We start from the raw sequence: 16459 nt of genomic DNA, 5'->3' as shown, positions 1-16459 counted from the left end.
CACTGCAGCTTCTACATGTGGCTTCAAGGTGCCTGAACGGATTCAAAGTGGAAGAGAAAAGTAGAGCAGAAATGCCATTCAAGCCATAATATCCTGGCTCTTAGAGGAGTTGTTATTCAGAAATGCCTTGATGAACAGCGCATTGACGACTGAGCTGCTTGTGCTTCTAGGGGGGTTGGCATATGAAACGTGCTCATTCTGTAGACTCATATTGGTGATTATTCATTCCCTTTGTTGAGGTCAGGCTTCCGAAGAGGATATGATGCCCCCTGTGCTGTCCGGAGTAATAATCCTAAAACAACATCTGCTCTACAAGACTTGCAACCTGAGATTTAGATAGCATGCAGCAAATAAAGGGACACTCATTGCAGGACAAAGACAAGCTAACAAGTTAGAGTAGTTTTAATAGTCAGTGGTCCTCACCAGCATAATCCTGCTAAAGACTGTTATCTTGCAGATAAGCTTGGTGTTTCCAGGGCTCACCTTCATGCAGTATGCAGAAAGCAGAGATTTTCTTTCAGGTATGAGGTTAGTGTAGACAGTCTAATTTGCCCCAGAAAGAACAAGAGCAGGTCCTTTATGAGGAAGGATATATTGGCTGTTTGTATGTTTCAGTCATGGCAGGCTCCTTCCCTCTTGTGTAAAAAAGCAGCAGATTTGCATTCAGCTAACTTGGCCACAACTTCTCCCCAGCCATCCACACTACAAAGAGCACAAGGTCAGAACAGAAGGAATGGGGCACTGCTGAGGTGTCAGAAAGGTGAACAAAGGCAATTAAAAATGAAGCAGAAAAGAAAATGGTAATGGCAGGGGTTACTGCACTGGCCTACATAAGTCACTGGCAGGAGACTACCTGCCAAACAGCAGTTTAGTGAAATCACAGGCTCTGGGTTCAGTTCCTAGTGCTGATGCAGACTTTAGGTTAATTTGCCTCATTTCCTGATCTGAAAAATGCAGATAATTATAAAATTTCTGATTCTTTGTCATTTATAGTTCTGAGGTTCTTTAGGAGGACCTAAATCTTGCCCAGTTGTTCCTATGCCAGGACAATCCAGCCTCACTTAATGTTCCACACTGAACCACAGAGCAGATGCTTTATACTAATGGTAATAGTTGTGTTAGTGTTAGTAACATGAGGAAAGACACTGGGAGTTGATTGTGCTTCCACTGCTCTTTCCACTGTTCTGCCTCAAGCACAGAGAGAACATTAGCCTCTTTGATCAGGTAGGTATGTAAAATCAGTACACCAAAACTCCGTCAGGTTAATATTTATTTTACAGGTGTTGTTTAATCAGGAAGAGGTTACATTCCATGCTCTAACTGTAGGTCTGTACCCACCTATGTAGAGAAATGGCAAGGTTGGGTGCAAAATATTGGCCAGAAAAGGAGCTACTGCATTTACTGTAACATTTATCAGTTCATATAACATAACAGTATTACTGAATTAAAAATATAACTGCTGTGAACCAAGGTTTTGCCCTGTGTCCTGGACAAGTGGCTATGGTCAAGTATAGTGGCTTTTAATGCTTGTCCATATGAGCAATCAGAGTCCAGAGAAGTTTATGGAAAGTATGTGGGGTTATAAATCTTGAGTCCAAATGAGACTAGCAGAATCCCATGTTCATCGTTAACACTACAAGGCTCATCTTTCTCCTACTCCATCCAGAGGCTTCTGGTTTTGCTATGTCCCTTGATTTGTTTCGTTGTGTATCAGTTTGGGATCTCCTTCAGAGAGTTGGGTGCCATATAGTCATTGCAATGGAGGGCTGCTTCTCTGACACAGGCTGAAATCCTTTAAAGGAAAAATGAAACATTCACAGCTCTAACATGCATATTTCATGATTTCATTAATTACTTGGACAAAATTTGTCTCAAAACTCATAAGTACAGAGAAACAAAGTACCACAACCAAAAGAAGTATTTCAGATTTTGGGGTGTTTGATTCTTTTGACAAACAGTCAACATTTTCTGCATTGGCCAGCCACTCTATAGAATTTATTGCATAGTGGAAAATTCACTTTTCCTTTAAAAATTATTCTCAGACAGACACTTCAGTAAATCCATAACATGGCAATGCCTGTATTCTCTGCAAATGCATTTTTCTTTCTTATAAACTGTTAAGATCAGCAGTAGACTGCTACCTGGAATAATGGCCATACAGTGTCCTGAATACAGTAGATTCTTAAAATTAAAATGCTTCCAAACATAAAAGACAGCAGAAAAATGTGGACAAATATTACCGCTTTTCTGGTGCAATATGTTAAATACATCAAAAAGTAAAGAAACAAAAATTCAAAGACAATGATTTTAATTTCCTTGAAAATCCAATTAAAAAAAAAAAAGGTAAGTAATTTAAACAGGTATTTTTAAAGTCCTGCTGTTACCAAGGATTTCAAAATACAACGGAGAGTTTCAAAACATTATTAGGTACCTTTTCATAAGGGTGTCCTTTGATGAGCTACAGAAGAGAACAATAATGGAAGATAAACTGAAGTTCCTTTCTTAAGAACCAAAATTAAAAAAGCAAAACAGAAAAATAAAATCATCTGCCAACTTCAAAAGAATTTCAAAGCATGAAATTCCTTAAGCTTGAAACATAATTTAATGACTTATGTTTAAGGATACAGTGTAGAGCTTTGAAATCTTGAGAAAACAGGAAAAAATGAGTTGTCTTTTTTTGTGACTAATGAAAATATGTCCACAAAGGGTTTCTAATTGTGATACCCCAGATGTTTGGGATGTATGAACATGTCACACCCAGAAATCTTTTTAACTTTCAGTTACTTTTTTCCTGTGGATTTACATGAAATAAAATGTTGTTTAAAGCCAGATTTCTCCGCTGGAACGTGTTCAGCTCAGAAGTCTATTTAGAAATGAGGAAAAAAATCTCTTCCCCTCCCAAAAAGGGGAGGAGGCACCCATGCTGCATAACCCTTTTGCTTCACCCAAAGGGTGTCTGCACTCCGGATTTTGTTAGTTGTGATGGTTTCCATGAGCTCCGTATTTGTTGATATTTACTTGCATTGACCTTGTAATTTCATGATAGACAGAAATTAGCTGGTCCCAGAAGACTCACGGATCATATAGGCAGTGTCACATAGCGCTTTCATTCCATGTAAACTTACTCTCACTTCCCCTCGCGAAGTGGGGAGGGTACTAAAATTATTAGGTTAGACTAGTGTCTCACTTTTATTTGTGTAAAGTTGAATGAGGCCAATCCCCTATGCTATGATTTTACAAGAATCAAGCACAAGTGATTGCCCAGTCCAGAGCTCTGGCCAGATCTTCATTCTTCATAGCTCCTTAAAAATGCACAGATCAAAAGCTCTTCCCTGGTCTGTGATTTTCTGTATGTTTTTATTTCCTGCTGGTTGCTGAAATTATCAAAAATTACTGACAATAGAAAATCTAATCCTGGTGCTGCAGGTTTTATTCAATGAGGCTAAGGGTGAGTTATCAGTCCTCTTCTGGAAGTCCTGGTGACTGTTAAAATGGCTCTGTTTTTATAGGCCTACTTGTGGCAAAGCATGACTGTAAAAGGAGCTGAAATCTTGCTTGTAAGTACAAGCTTTTTCTCATGGATGCTGAATAAAACCAGAATATTTTGGGAGGGATACTATAGGTTGCAGCCATTTCTTACCAACATTTGTACTTGGTTCTCTGTACAGCACCCTGTATGCATGCATTTAGGTAAGACTGTTTCTTTAAAAATAAGGGTAAAGCTTGAAGTAGGAGCTCTCTAGCTTAGTGTGTTTGTTGAACAAACACTGAAAGGCAGCAGGAAGGTAAATCATTGTTGCATGCTGAAGGGAAGTGTGGCATTACTTATGAATGACTGCATGCATGGCTGCCTGACTCAATGAATGAATCACCCAGAATAAGACTGTGCAGCTCGAACGAGCACAGAAACCGCTCCGATTTTCATTTACAAAGCTTAATCATAAATATTGTATATTCTACAAGGCAAGGAAGGAAGCACAGTCAGACCTGGTTAACGCGTTTTCTTTCCAGGACTGGGTACGTTGGATTGCTGCGCTGCTCACCCCTCTGAGATCACCTGTGGGCATACAGTCCCTTCCGTTCCAGCAGCGTAAACATTTCAAGGCAGGCTGGGGTTCACTGACCTGACGGGTTGCATCACATACACATTCATTAAAAATAACAGCGCCATTGGGGAAAAATTATACTATGAACTCTCTCTTATGCTACAGACTTTTAAAATCCAGGGATATTTTCTAACAACTTAAATATTTCCACGCTGCCTTCCATTATTAAATAAAACTAGGCAGAGTATTACAGGCCAACAGTTATTAGGTGTTTATAGCGTGGCAAATGCCTCATGTCAGACTGTCTACAATGTCGCCGACAATGACAGTTTCAGCTGATGTACCACATTTTGGAGCCTTGGAAGCTTTCATAGGAAACAGATTTCAAATGATGAAATGTTGTCTGCACTGAGGGACAAACTGTGCTATGACTAGTTTAACTCCATAAGTGGAAGTTACATATTGTAGAATCAGAATTTTCACAGTTTTGTTTTGACTTTGAAAAAGAATGAACAAAACAGCACTGTATTTTGCACGCTTCAGCTTCTGCTTGAAAAATAGTTTTGCTACTTTTTGTAATTAGTAAAGCTTACTATATCACGAAGATCGGAAATCACTCTATTTCTCCAGTAAAAATAAACCTTCATTAACAAGTGATGCTGGAAATCCACTCAGATGCTTTGAATACTTTAAGTGCTCCAAAATCTTTTAGGACTTTGAGTCCGATTTCATGCTTTATGACTAGAAATTGATTTGTACTGATGAGCTATGGTGTACAGACAAATGATGACATTTTATTTCAAGATACCACTTAAAAAAACAAACACAAAGAGCAAATTTTTAAAAAGAGACTACAAAAATATCTCTGCTGGGTAAGCCAGATGATTTTTAACTAAAAGACAGTGTAGTTCTTTAGGCTTTGAGCCTAGGCAGATTTAGATATAATACAGCTGTGTTTTGCGAATGTGTCACACAAAAAATGTATCCTGAAATTAAATGATAGGACAGAGCAGAGCATGTAACACAAGTTGCAGAAAAGACAGCATGCAGACAGTGGCAAAGAAATTTAGAGTAAAATTTTAGGGCTAATATCAAAAGTTACATTTACAGAAACAATCCAGCTAACGTGAAGGGGGTTTTCTGTTTGTTTTTTCAAAAAGTGTGTAAGATGGAAGTAGCCTGCTCCAAATGAAATGAACAGAGGCTTAAGGTGTGATGGAAAAAACGTATGGGCAGCAAGGAAAGCAGGCAGTTAGAGTGTGTATCCTATTGTGCAAATACTTAACTTGCTGTGCATAAACTGCCATTGAAGAGCTTTGTAGCGGGATCAGCAGTAGCTCACATGCAGCCGTACATATCAAGCCCAAGGACACTTAAACATATGTGGACAAGCTTGGCAGGAGATCACTGCAGAGACCACGAGCAGTGTTGTCATGCACCACTGATGCTCAGATGGACACCAACTTGGTCACAGCCTCGCAGACACTTGCAGAAAATCTCCAGTGCTGCTGGGAACGCGCCCCTGGCAGGTCAGAGGGAGCACTGATGGCAAAGGAGTCCCTCTCCTTGGGTGTCAGCTCTGCCGTTAACTAACGCTGGCTACAGCAGAGCTGGTTTTGGTCAACCAGCTAGGGCCTGTGCTCCACAGGTAAGATACTCACATACTAGGACACCTTCTTCTGCATGATCCTGGTTACACGTAGGACAGAAAGGTCAGTTGCTAAACACACAGATGCTCACCACATGATCTTCTGTGACCACAGCCATGGCCATGGCTCCTCACTGCTCCTCTAGGCGTACAGCTGTTAACATCTGGCATGGATTTTGAGTGTCTTGTTGGTAATGCAGATTGGCATTTCCCAGGACATAATATCTAACATTTGCTGCTTGTAATCAGGCGGGACTGCTCTTGCAGAACACGGGGGCTGCAAGCCACATGCTGCTTATTTCAGAGACCCAAAGGACAGGGAAGTGCTCACAGATGGGAGGTGACAGTGGCTTCCCAGCGTGCCTTTGTGGATGCATTGCATTGAATACGCTGGGCTTAGTAGCTCTTGCTAATTAATTTCTCCTGCAGATGGGGAATCATGGTGCCAACAGCACCAGTACAGTGTCACTGCCAGTCATGCAGTGCAACCCCACCACAGGGGCCGTGGTGCAACAATTCTAGAGTTAGACACAGCTTACAAGCCATGAGATCCCTGTTACTTCCGGGTGTTCTCTGCTTCTCTGTTAGTTCTAGACCTAGAAATCTCACTTTATTACATCCCTTCCCGCTGCAGCTGATTGTCCTACAAGGGGCACACTCCACCTTCCTCTAGGCATGAGGCTAGAGGCCTGCAGAGCATTGCAAATACCCTCTAGCTCATGAACACAAAACTACCATAAATGATCTGTGGAAATGCAAGCATAAAAAGTAATGCCTTAGCCAGACACAACGCCTAGTGTAGCGACAAGAAAATACTTTTGTAAAGGCATACCCCAAGCCATGAACCCCTCCTGCTTGCAAACATGCAAGCACAGCTAGGACTTGATGGTTGGCTGCCCTTGCGAAACTTCTGTTGGGGCAACACCTGACCTGCCAGCAGCTCCTGCTTCCCAGCGGTTCACTGCCTGGCCTTCCCCGCACAGCAGCTGCTTCTGCTCACACACAGCTTTTAGGACTCTGCTGAACCATGTCTCCTCTGATCGCAAGATGTATTACCTCCTCCTGTTTGCTTGGCACCATGGCGTCTGCCAGCGGGGCGCAGTGCGGGGTGACAGTGCCCTCCCCCGCATGCGGAGCTGGGTGGCTGGAGGAAGAGAGCTGAAGTATGGAACCGAGATTAAGTACCCTGAAATGCATCAGAAAGATTTGTTATGATAATTTAACCTGCAGCGTTATTCAGATCTAAAGCTACTCTCACTCTCCAGTTCTTCCCTGGGGTTAGAAACCTGTACAAAATGCAAATAAGAGATCCAGATCTGGAACCTGTACACCTCCAGGTTTCTGCTTGCCTGTTAGGGTCTGGGACTTAGGTTTGATCCAGTTCAAAAACTGGGGGAGCACTTGGAAATGCAGGTCTGCACCAGGAGGCAGACCTCCCCTTCTTTCCCCTTCACACCAGTGCAGTAGTAGAGCGAACGGCACCTTCTGCACAGATGCTCCCAATTTTAAGTGTGGAGATGTCTCTGGCCTTGGATATTTTAGAAACTGAGTTTCCAGGTCAGGTCTTGAATGTATTTTGAATGTACACGCTTGCATTTGCTGTCTTTCCCCAGTTTTCTCTGGCAGATCATATAGTGCAATACTGAATGCCTAAAAATAATAGTACAGAAATCAGTTTTTATACTTTCCTTTTTGTTTCATTCCCTCAATTAAATTTCTTGGATCTGTTTTATTGTGACTGTACCTAAGCAAAGAGTCCTTTCAGTGAGGAAGTCAGTCCTTTTAAAAAATATTCACTTCTAAAATAACTAAGTGGGGTGAGTCATGTAGCAGGAAAAAGTTAACAATCACAAACACTGACTCTGGTAATACATTGCTTCTATTAGTAGCAATTTCTTTATGACCCTAAGACTTCCGTAGCAGTATAAATATTTTAAATGGTTGAAGCAAATCGAATAATCTTAGTTAGCTCAGGCATTAAAAATGCAACAGTGAAGACAGGGAAGCTTGCTGACAGCATTCAGGCTTAGCATTATAGTTGCAGTCATGACCGTGTCACTGCATGTTCATAACTTTCCAGGTGGATTTACAACACAGCAGTTGCCTGGTAGCCAAAACGCAGAGAACTAAAGCTGGGACCTCCAGAACCAAAATCATAAGCCACAGTTTGAGTTGTAGTGCTGTAAATACTCAGAGTGAATCTTGCCTCTGTGGGCTAAGCACTTCATGCAGAGGGTTGCAGAAACATGCAGATATTCCTCAAACAATTAGTTGCAATAATGTTATAAATCATGCAGACTTAATGCTTATTACTGTGGTAGTCACTGTTTGGTAAGCACTCCATGTCAAAATAGGGGGTAGAGAAATTTGGGCTACATCTGCAATGCTAAATAAAATAGGGCTGCTCTGGTGGATCTCCTGTGGGGGCAACTGATTGCAAAATAATTTCAAAGAAAACTAATTGCAAAACAAAATAATTGCTTTGTTTGGGGGCTTTTCAGTTGGAAGAAAATAATGTGGGGACTGGCCTGCAGGCTGCCAGGGTGGTGTTTTCATAACGTGAAACTGGAGCTATATGTTGCATGTGTGCGTAGGAGATAGAAAGAGTTGAGACTTTCATGTACCAAACTTTAAAATCCAAAAATAAACATGGCCCTACTGAAGATCATGCAAGCTTTCTTCCTGATTGCTTTGCTTTCTGGTTTGATATATTTCTTGTCTGTCTTATTTGAATTTGATGCTTTGAGGGTAAGGGCACCTGGCAGCTGTGGTTATTATTGCGAATTGAGTAACAAACAGTGCTAAGGGTGATGAATTTGTTTGCAGGTTGTGCGTGGAAAAACCACTTCAGCTCTAGATCTAATGTGGACCTGCTACAAGAGTTAGACCTTGCTGGTCTAGCTAGTCTCATGTCTTGGCCCAAGCACTGGCCTGGACATGGCCTCTTGGAGGAAGGTGGAAACACACATTTTGAATATCATGTATGCCACGTCTTCGTTACTTGTATGCTATGACTTCATGAGAAATGTAATTTCTTAACTGTTGTGGTGAGTGTCATGGCCCTTGGACTGGTATAATGTTTAATATTTGCTGAATGAAACTCATTCATTTAAGCACTATGGGTACAGTATTCCACAAAGATCTTGAGCAAGCAATATTCGCAGATCAGAAAACACTTTAATTAAAGAAAAGTACATTTTACTATATACATGCTAGCATGTTTCTGATCTTTTCTTGTCCCACAGAGAAAAGATGCTCGAGCAGTGAAGAAGGTGCTGTAGCTTACTCTCACTGCAGACCAACTGCAATGTTATTACTTTCTTATTTACTCTAGTTTTCTAAATATTTAGAAGATTAATTTAATAATTTATCCATCCTTTGCTTCAAGCTATTGCTATGTAAACTGCTGCTAGGGTCACCTTGAAAGATTTTATTTTCAACAGGAAGAACCCCCATTGTCTTTACTCTTTCTCATATCTCAGTTTAATTAAATCTAATTGTTTTTTCTTTTGGCTAATGTTACCATATTTCCAATGTAAGAACATTACTGCCTAGATTATTTCAGTTATATTCCCAGTCAATGTCATTGCTAGACTCAGGGCTGCACAGAATAGAGACGAAGACATAAAGCTGTTCCTTCTTTTCTTTCATACATAGTATGATCTGAACTTTATGTAGGACTGTTCACATGAATAAATACTTGGCAAGGTGAATCAGGGTTGAAAAATCTGGCCATGAAGCTTAACCAAGAGACATATCAGATCAGCTCTCTAAAGACACATGAACAATGTTATAATTTTATTAAGACAAATACTACTTTGGTCTATAGAATAAACAAGCTTCCTCTCAGTCCTGTCATATGATATTCATGCCGGAATTCACTTGAACAAGAGTGCATTAATTTCATAATAAATAACTGGTGGTTATACAACACCTTTGACCACAAAACCTTCTAAAGGCTGTGTTGTGTTCCTCCCACAGTTACCAAAAAAAAAAAAATTCCAAAAAAAAGTGAGGCATAAGTTTAATAGTGTGAGTAAACTGCAAACAGATGACAGATATTTCACAAGCAAAAGGTCAACTTTATCAGAGAAGTTATTTTTTGCCCATTATTTGCTTGAAGCAAGCAAACACTCTCAGTACATTGACAGGGAAACTGAGTCACAACACATAATTGACCAACAGTCATAGAAACTGTTGTTGTTGGAGTTGACTTTAAAACTCAGGAGCTCCTGTCCTCCAGCCCTTTGTTCACAAACTTCCTTTCCTTTGTGGAATGCATGAAAACAAACCATAGTTTTAATCAACTTTTTTTTCTTTTTTTGCCAGGGACGAAAAAAAAGGGAGGAATGCATTTATCAGGCTTTGAAAATGCTGAAATTCACTTCAGCATATTGAAAAGGGCTTAGGGCTCAGGGAGCTCTTGACCTGAATCTGTTTCTAGGAATCTACAGAACAAGTTGGTTCTTCTGGTTATTAAATTTATTGTTTGGACGACTATAAGCATATTCATGGAAAACATAAGTAAATCATGAAAGTCTTATGGTAGTTACCATGAATAGTCATTCATCTGAAACTTCATCTGGGAAGTATGTTCATCATTCATTACTTCAGCATTGCCATTGCACAACCAGATAGTACAAACAAAACCGTATAGCCTAAATGACATGTTGCTTACCACTAATAATACACAGTGAATAATGCTGAAGTGCTCTCCTGGCAGACTATCTGCAGAGTGGGATGTGTCCATCTAAATCATGCGGTTAACCCCCAGAATTGCAGACAGACAGGGAGTGTTCCTGAATGACTGGCAAACAGGAAAAAAACAACTAATAGTCATTGAGGGAATGATTCGTGATACATTATGTGATATCACTTGCTCTTTCATCTGCATGTTTTTTTATAGATGTGAGCAAACTTAGCCCACATTCCTCATAAAATAGTTATATTTTTGAAGCATGAAAGTCAGCAGGCTAATACAGGTCTAACAGCTCCATAGCAGTCTATGGGTATGGTTGGATCAAACAGAATTTTAAAAGAGTTTGGATTTAACATGTTTGAAGCTGAATCTTTCAAGGTGCATCTAAAGTTATCTAGAAAGCCATAGACACCATTAAAATGTGTATATTTGTAGGCTGTGTTGTATATATGCATACTTATGAAGGTTAGAGCTTAGATGATAACGCATTCAGTTTACCAACACTATGAATTCCCTGTGCAGGTGGCTTTTTCATATATCTGTTCAGGCTTATCTTACCTCAGCCATGCTTGCCACCACTTTAGTCCTCTTACAATCATTTACACCCCTGCAAAGTATGATTGAAATATCATCTCATCATATCCTAACAGTTCTACGTATTATCTCTGCTCCAAAAATAAGGGCTCATAGGCCTCATCTCAGTGATGTGTTCTGCATGTAAAGCGTGCATGGGTCTTAAGGAACTTGAAGTACAGAGGCATTTACAATCCTAGCAGATTCAGTCTGTGCCTTAACATATCTAATCCAAAATTCTACCTTCTAATTGAAAAGATTTCTAAAAATGTGTTTTCCTTTTTCTGGAGCCAATATTTGCAAGTGCCTATTTTTTGCCTTTATCAACAGTATAATTCCCATATTGGTTTACAAATCTATAGCAGCAGTATTTCCAGAGAAAAAAAAAATACACTGCTTTATTTCACATATTTAAAACCAAAGGGAGCTGTGATGGTGCTAGCTGGTGGTTATTTCAGGCATATCAGCAGAGACAAACTGCCCAACTGGACCTGTACCTTCCTTTCTACAAAGGAGATTTTTGCTGTAGTGCTCCAAGAGTGGTTCCTTCCTCTCTTTACCCCCTCATCTGCAGCTTTGGTACTTGCTTGTCCCTTAAACAATTAGCAGGAAGAGGCTTCTCCTTAACTGGATCTTTTTGTAGAGGTCCCTGTCACTGATAATTTCCTATGAAAAGGTCCTAGAAATGGAACTTTCTTAGAACACACTGCTAACACTGGGACTCATGGTATTTTGGAGTCAGTTTTAACCTAGTGACCACACAAGACCCAGCCACCTGAGTAAATGGTACTGGTCACCGGTGAGCTTGTCTCCTGAACTAACCCTGCTCTGCTGGACTGTCACTGCTCTAGTGTCCATCCCAGGAAAAAAATCGGACTGTTTTATTCCTCTTTTAGCTCTGGAGACTTTCTACATCTTGAGTCTCATTAAACCAGCCTTACTCTTTCTTTTCTAAAAATGGAGCTTGTTCTGTACTCTTAAGGCTTGAGGGAGTGCTTTTTAGTCGATGGAAAACTTGTCATTTACTGCAGTGGCCTTTGATTTATTCTCCATTTCCCTTCAACTCCTGTACTACTGGAGCTGGTCAATTTTAGGCTTTTTTTTTTGAGAATAAGGATTTGTTTTTATGCCAGTCACCTCACCCATAACAAATCTCCATTCCTCCCATTGGAAAAAAGCCAGCCTAGATCCTTGACTAGCCATTCAAAATCGATAGGAGATTTTACCTTACAACCCTTACACAGAGCATGTGGACTTTGGGACATTGAGTTTGGGGGAGGAGGTGTGACAAACAGTGCTTAAAAACAGGTGGTTTTGTGTTTCGCTGAGCCATATGTTGTTATTCACCCCAAGGAGAAAAGGAAGGCAGCAGAGAAGGAGGGGAAGTTTGGCCCATATGGGAGGGTAAGGGGAAGTGAGAGAACTGAAGTAAATGTAATCAGTAGCATTGTATGGCAGTTTATAACCTGAATCCAAGAAACACAGCAAGCATTCAGTTACTTGATTTGGCTGAGAGTCAGTGAGAGGGATGTTACTTAGAGTTTTGAAGAATTTGGCAACAGAACAACTACATGTGAATGATGTTGCAAGGGAGGATGTAGTGCTGAGACAAAGATTTCACACAGATAATGTTTGGCTCCAGACTTGCAAGATTTGGATATCTCCAATACAAACACCAAGACACTAACAGGAAAGATCAAACACACCCAATGAATTTTTATTACCTTATAAACATTGAGAAAAGCCGTCTAGCCAGCTATGCTGCTCATCTGCTCCTAGGTACATGAGAAGCTGGAAACCAAAATCTGAATTTTCTCCTCTTGAAAAATTCTGCCTTAAAGTACTTCTTCTCTGAAAAGCTAGTATTTACGCTATTTTTCTCCAGTTTCCAGTTTGCAGCTGCTGCAGATCATTTACCACATCCCTGTGCAGTGCTGCAGACTCGTTGCCCGCTGACCCTGCTTTCCCATTGAGCGTGACTAAGCTGTCCCCCCGAGCCCTGGCTCCAGCAGCATGAGTGGACACGTGCCCTTGCTGGGGCCCTGTAATTTTAGTGAAATCAGTCTGCTGCAGTACTAACCTCCAGAAGTTGGGATTTTGGTGGTAGAGTCCCCAAGGCACTTTTATGCCTTCTACCTCCTTAATAAAGCACAGGGAATATGCCAAACTACTATACACTACCTATGTGTTCATCTTACTGTTTAAGGAAAATATGGTCAGGCTTCAACTCCACTTTGGCTAAGTCAGTTTTCTCACACCTCAACTCCTCAGCTGGAAAATGGGGTCTACTCTTTTCCTCTCACATATTGACAGCTCTGTCAATTCGTGTTATAAATGCTTAATTTTTTTATACTGCTAGCAGACAACGTGGTGGTGCCCTGCTCCACATGAGTGAATGCAGTGGGAACCTCCTCAAAAGCAAAGAGTAAGTGTCAATAATAATGCAGATCACATTTTCAAAGCAAAACACCATAATAACCACAGCAAAGACATAAACATATTTGCAGAGTCTACCAAAACCAAGTATTATATGTTTGGTTTTTTGCAAGCTGATGAAAGCAGGGGGTGAGAAAAAACCAATATGCTATGGGTAAGAAATCTTGAAATTTAGATATTGACAAAGTATTTTTAGCAGCTGTCCGTAATGATCCTGACGTGTTCGGTTATGGTAAATGTGGTGGAGGTGTCATATGTGTCAGACTGGCAATGACATCATGGTGAGATATGATACAGTGGCTGCCACTGTTGCCTCAGGCTCTTCTTGTCTGAGCCTTACTTTGCCTCCAACAACTCCTACTCTTTTTCCTTCAGCCTCCCACAGGTGGAGAAAGAAGAGGGGAATAACTTCTTAAACAAAGTGTTCTGTAAATGATGATTGCCTCTTGTTAGAGATGGGAGACTTGAAAAAGACAATTAGGACATCATGTTGTCCACGTTCTGCAAAAGAAAAAACAAAAAAGAATTAAAATGTCAAAATAGTCTAAAGAATAGTTTGCAAAACAGAAAGGTATGATCCAGAAAAAAACATTACGAGTACCAGCACTCCATTCCTGTATACTCGCATGGCAGGTATACTTTTTGCTGTTACATGAGCAGGCACCCCCTAGCAGTGCCATACTTTCTTAGGTAATTTATTAATTGTATTCTAAGTTACACACTGGCATTTTTGGAGATGTTTCTTTCATGGATCCGTGTGCTCTGAATGAGGTGAAAGCAGGTGTAGCACAGAGAGATTTGCCACATGGGGCGGGTGCTCTGAAGTCTGCTTTCATTTAGGAACAAAAGACAGGCTGAAATTAAGAGGGAGGAAATATATATTGCAGCTGTGCCAAATATCTAATGCGTAACATTAACACTGGCAAAAGAGGAAAGGAAATTTAAATATGGGGAGGGGAGGCATCTCTAGGGAAAGGGCACATTAAAAAGAATAAGAGGAACCCAAGATGAGTCTGTTCTTGATTTGAAGGCCCATAGCATAGCAGCCTGCTAAGAGGAACTGAAAGAGTCTCTTTTGTAATAACGGGGGCTGTGAGTGTTGCACAACCAGCTGAGAAGCGTCCTGGGACGTCCACGAGACTCCTGTGGGTAAATATAGAGGAGGGGGAGGCAGCTATTGAACACTGTCTCATGGCTTACAGACAGAACACAATGGTAGCTTTTGGTGCTCAGTCTACTAACCTGGTGAAAATAACAATATTTTCTGGAGTCTGGGAACTGATGCTATGACAGTGCTGGGGACAGGGGACTAAGTCTCTCTCTGTTCCTGGGTTTTAACCTGTCAACATCTGCTCTTCCTCCCATTGCCTCACAGGCCTGGGAAGCAGAAGGCACTTGGGGCTGGATCTGCAGGTACAATTCCTGTGTAGGGATCTTGCTTGCTCTGGGAACTTCTGTCTGCTATGAAAACAGAAGTGAAACTTTCCCTTATTTCACTGGGCACATTTATCTTAGTCCAAAAGTTATCCTCTTCCATGTGCTTTATCCTCTTGTTTTATTCCTGTAAGTTATTTGCATTAGGAAAAATAAAATAAAATAGGAAAGAAAAAAAGCCAGCAAATCTGAAATGAAAAATCCATGTCCATATATACACACGCACAATTTCCTGTGTTCTTTTCTTTATAACAAAATGGCTGCCCAAATTTGCAGAAGCCTGATACAGCACAAATTTGTCTGAAGACGTACTTTGAACATAAGCTGAGAAGCAAAGTCTTACACTGAGTAGAACAGGAGCTACAATTACCTAACACTTCTGAAAGTCAGGCCAAGAACCCACAAAGTACTGTAAAATCCCCCCTTACTTTCAGGAAAATAAAAACAGTGACTATCAGGCTTTGGACTTTTCCAGAGTTTTTTCCTCTGCCTGAGTAGCAATCAAGAAGTGGGAAAAGTAAAAAATGCACCATTGCAGAGTTCAAAATATTTGCTTTTGCGAGTTGTTATATGAAAGCATCTGTATTACCTTAGCAATGAAGCATAATTGCTTTGTCCCTTAGTGGCTGGATGTCTTGAATGAGGGTAGCAATATTAATAGTACTGGTCGTAATTGGACCTTCTCCTTCAGCTTAGGGGATAGAATTACAAGGCCAAGTTCTGCCCTCATTTAATTTCATCAAGTCTGACTGAAGATGCTGAGTGGTACTGTGGTCTAACTGGGAAATTAGTATCACTGATGCCTTGCAGTACTGATTCCCGTATCATTGTCTAAGACAGGCTTATTCTGCTGTACTTCATAGGCTACAAGCATGTTGCAAGGATTCCTGCTACGGGTTACCTCCTGCATTCCCAAGGAGTTTCCAAGGATCACAGCCCAGGAAGAATTTTGAGATTAATTTACTGAATGCTTTTCCTAGTTGTTCCAGTGGACATACATGGGTTGCTGTCTATGCAGGGAGCTGTCATTACGGCCCCTTAGAATTAGAGCTATCCTGATAGGGAAGTACTGGTTTTCTATCCTAAGTCTTGAGAAGGTGCATCTGTTACTCTCAGCAGATAAAAACTGTATACAAGCTGACACTCGTATACTCACTGGAATCTTGTAACTGATGCAAATGAATAGTTTACTGTGGATTTACTGGAATATTATAACTTGAGACTTGGGAGGGGTGGCAGCAAGTTATTTATGCCGGTTCATGACAATGAGGAATTGTTGATGTCAGTGGGAGCAGAGCAAAATTCAGAAATAGTGAAAGTAGTTGGGCAGAGCACAACCCTGGCGTGTTCAGCCCACAAAGCTCATTGATTAGATTTGGTTCATGTAGAAACAGAACAAATTAGTGCATGATGATATTTTCTATTTTGAGAAGAAAAGATGGCTCTATAACCTTTCAGGCTATGTCTAATTGGCCTCGGGGCTGATTCCTGGTCCTGAGACAGTCACATGGACTGGCTCATGTCCTGCCCCTTCTATAGCAGATTTGTCTTGAAGAAAACTAGTTGCAGAGGGAAAACAATAAAACAGTGTGGACAATCAGAGCTCCAGTGTTCAAGCTTCCT

Source organism: Pelecanus crispus, chromosome 1 (genome assembly GCF_030463565.1).
Source record: "Pelecanus crispus isolate bPelCri1 chromosome 1, bPelCri1.pri, whole genome shotgun sequence".
Classification (NCBI taxonomy): Eukaryota; Metazoa; Chordata; class Aves; order Pelecaniformes; family Pelecanidae; genus Pelecanus; species Pelecanus crispus.
Note: the sequence above shows the minus strand (reverse complement) of the source record.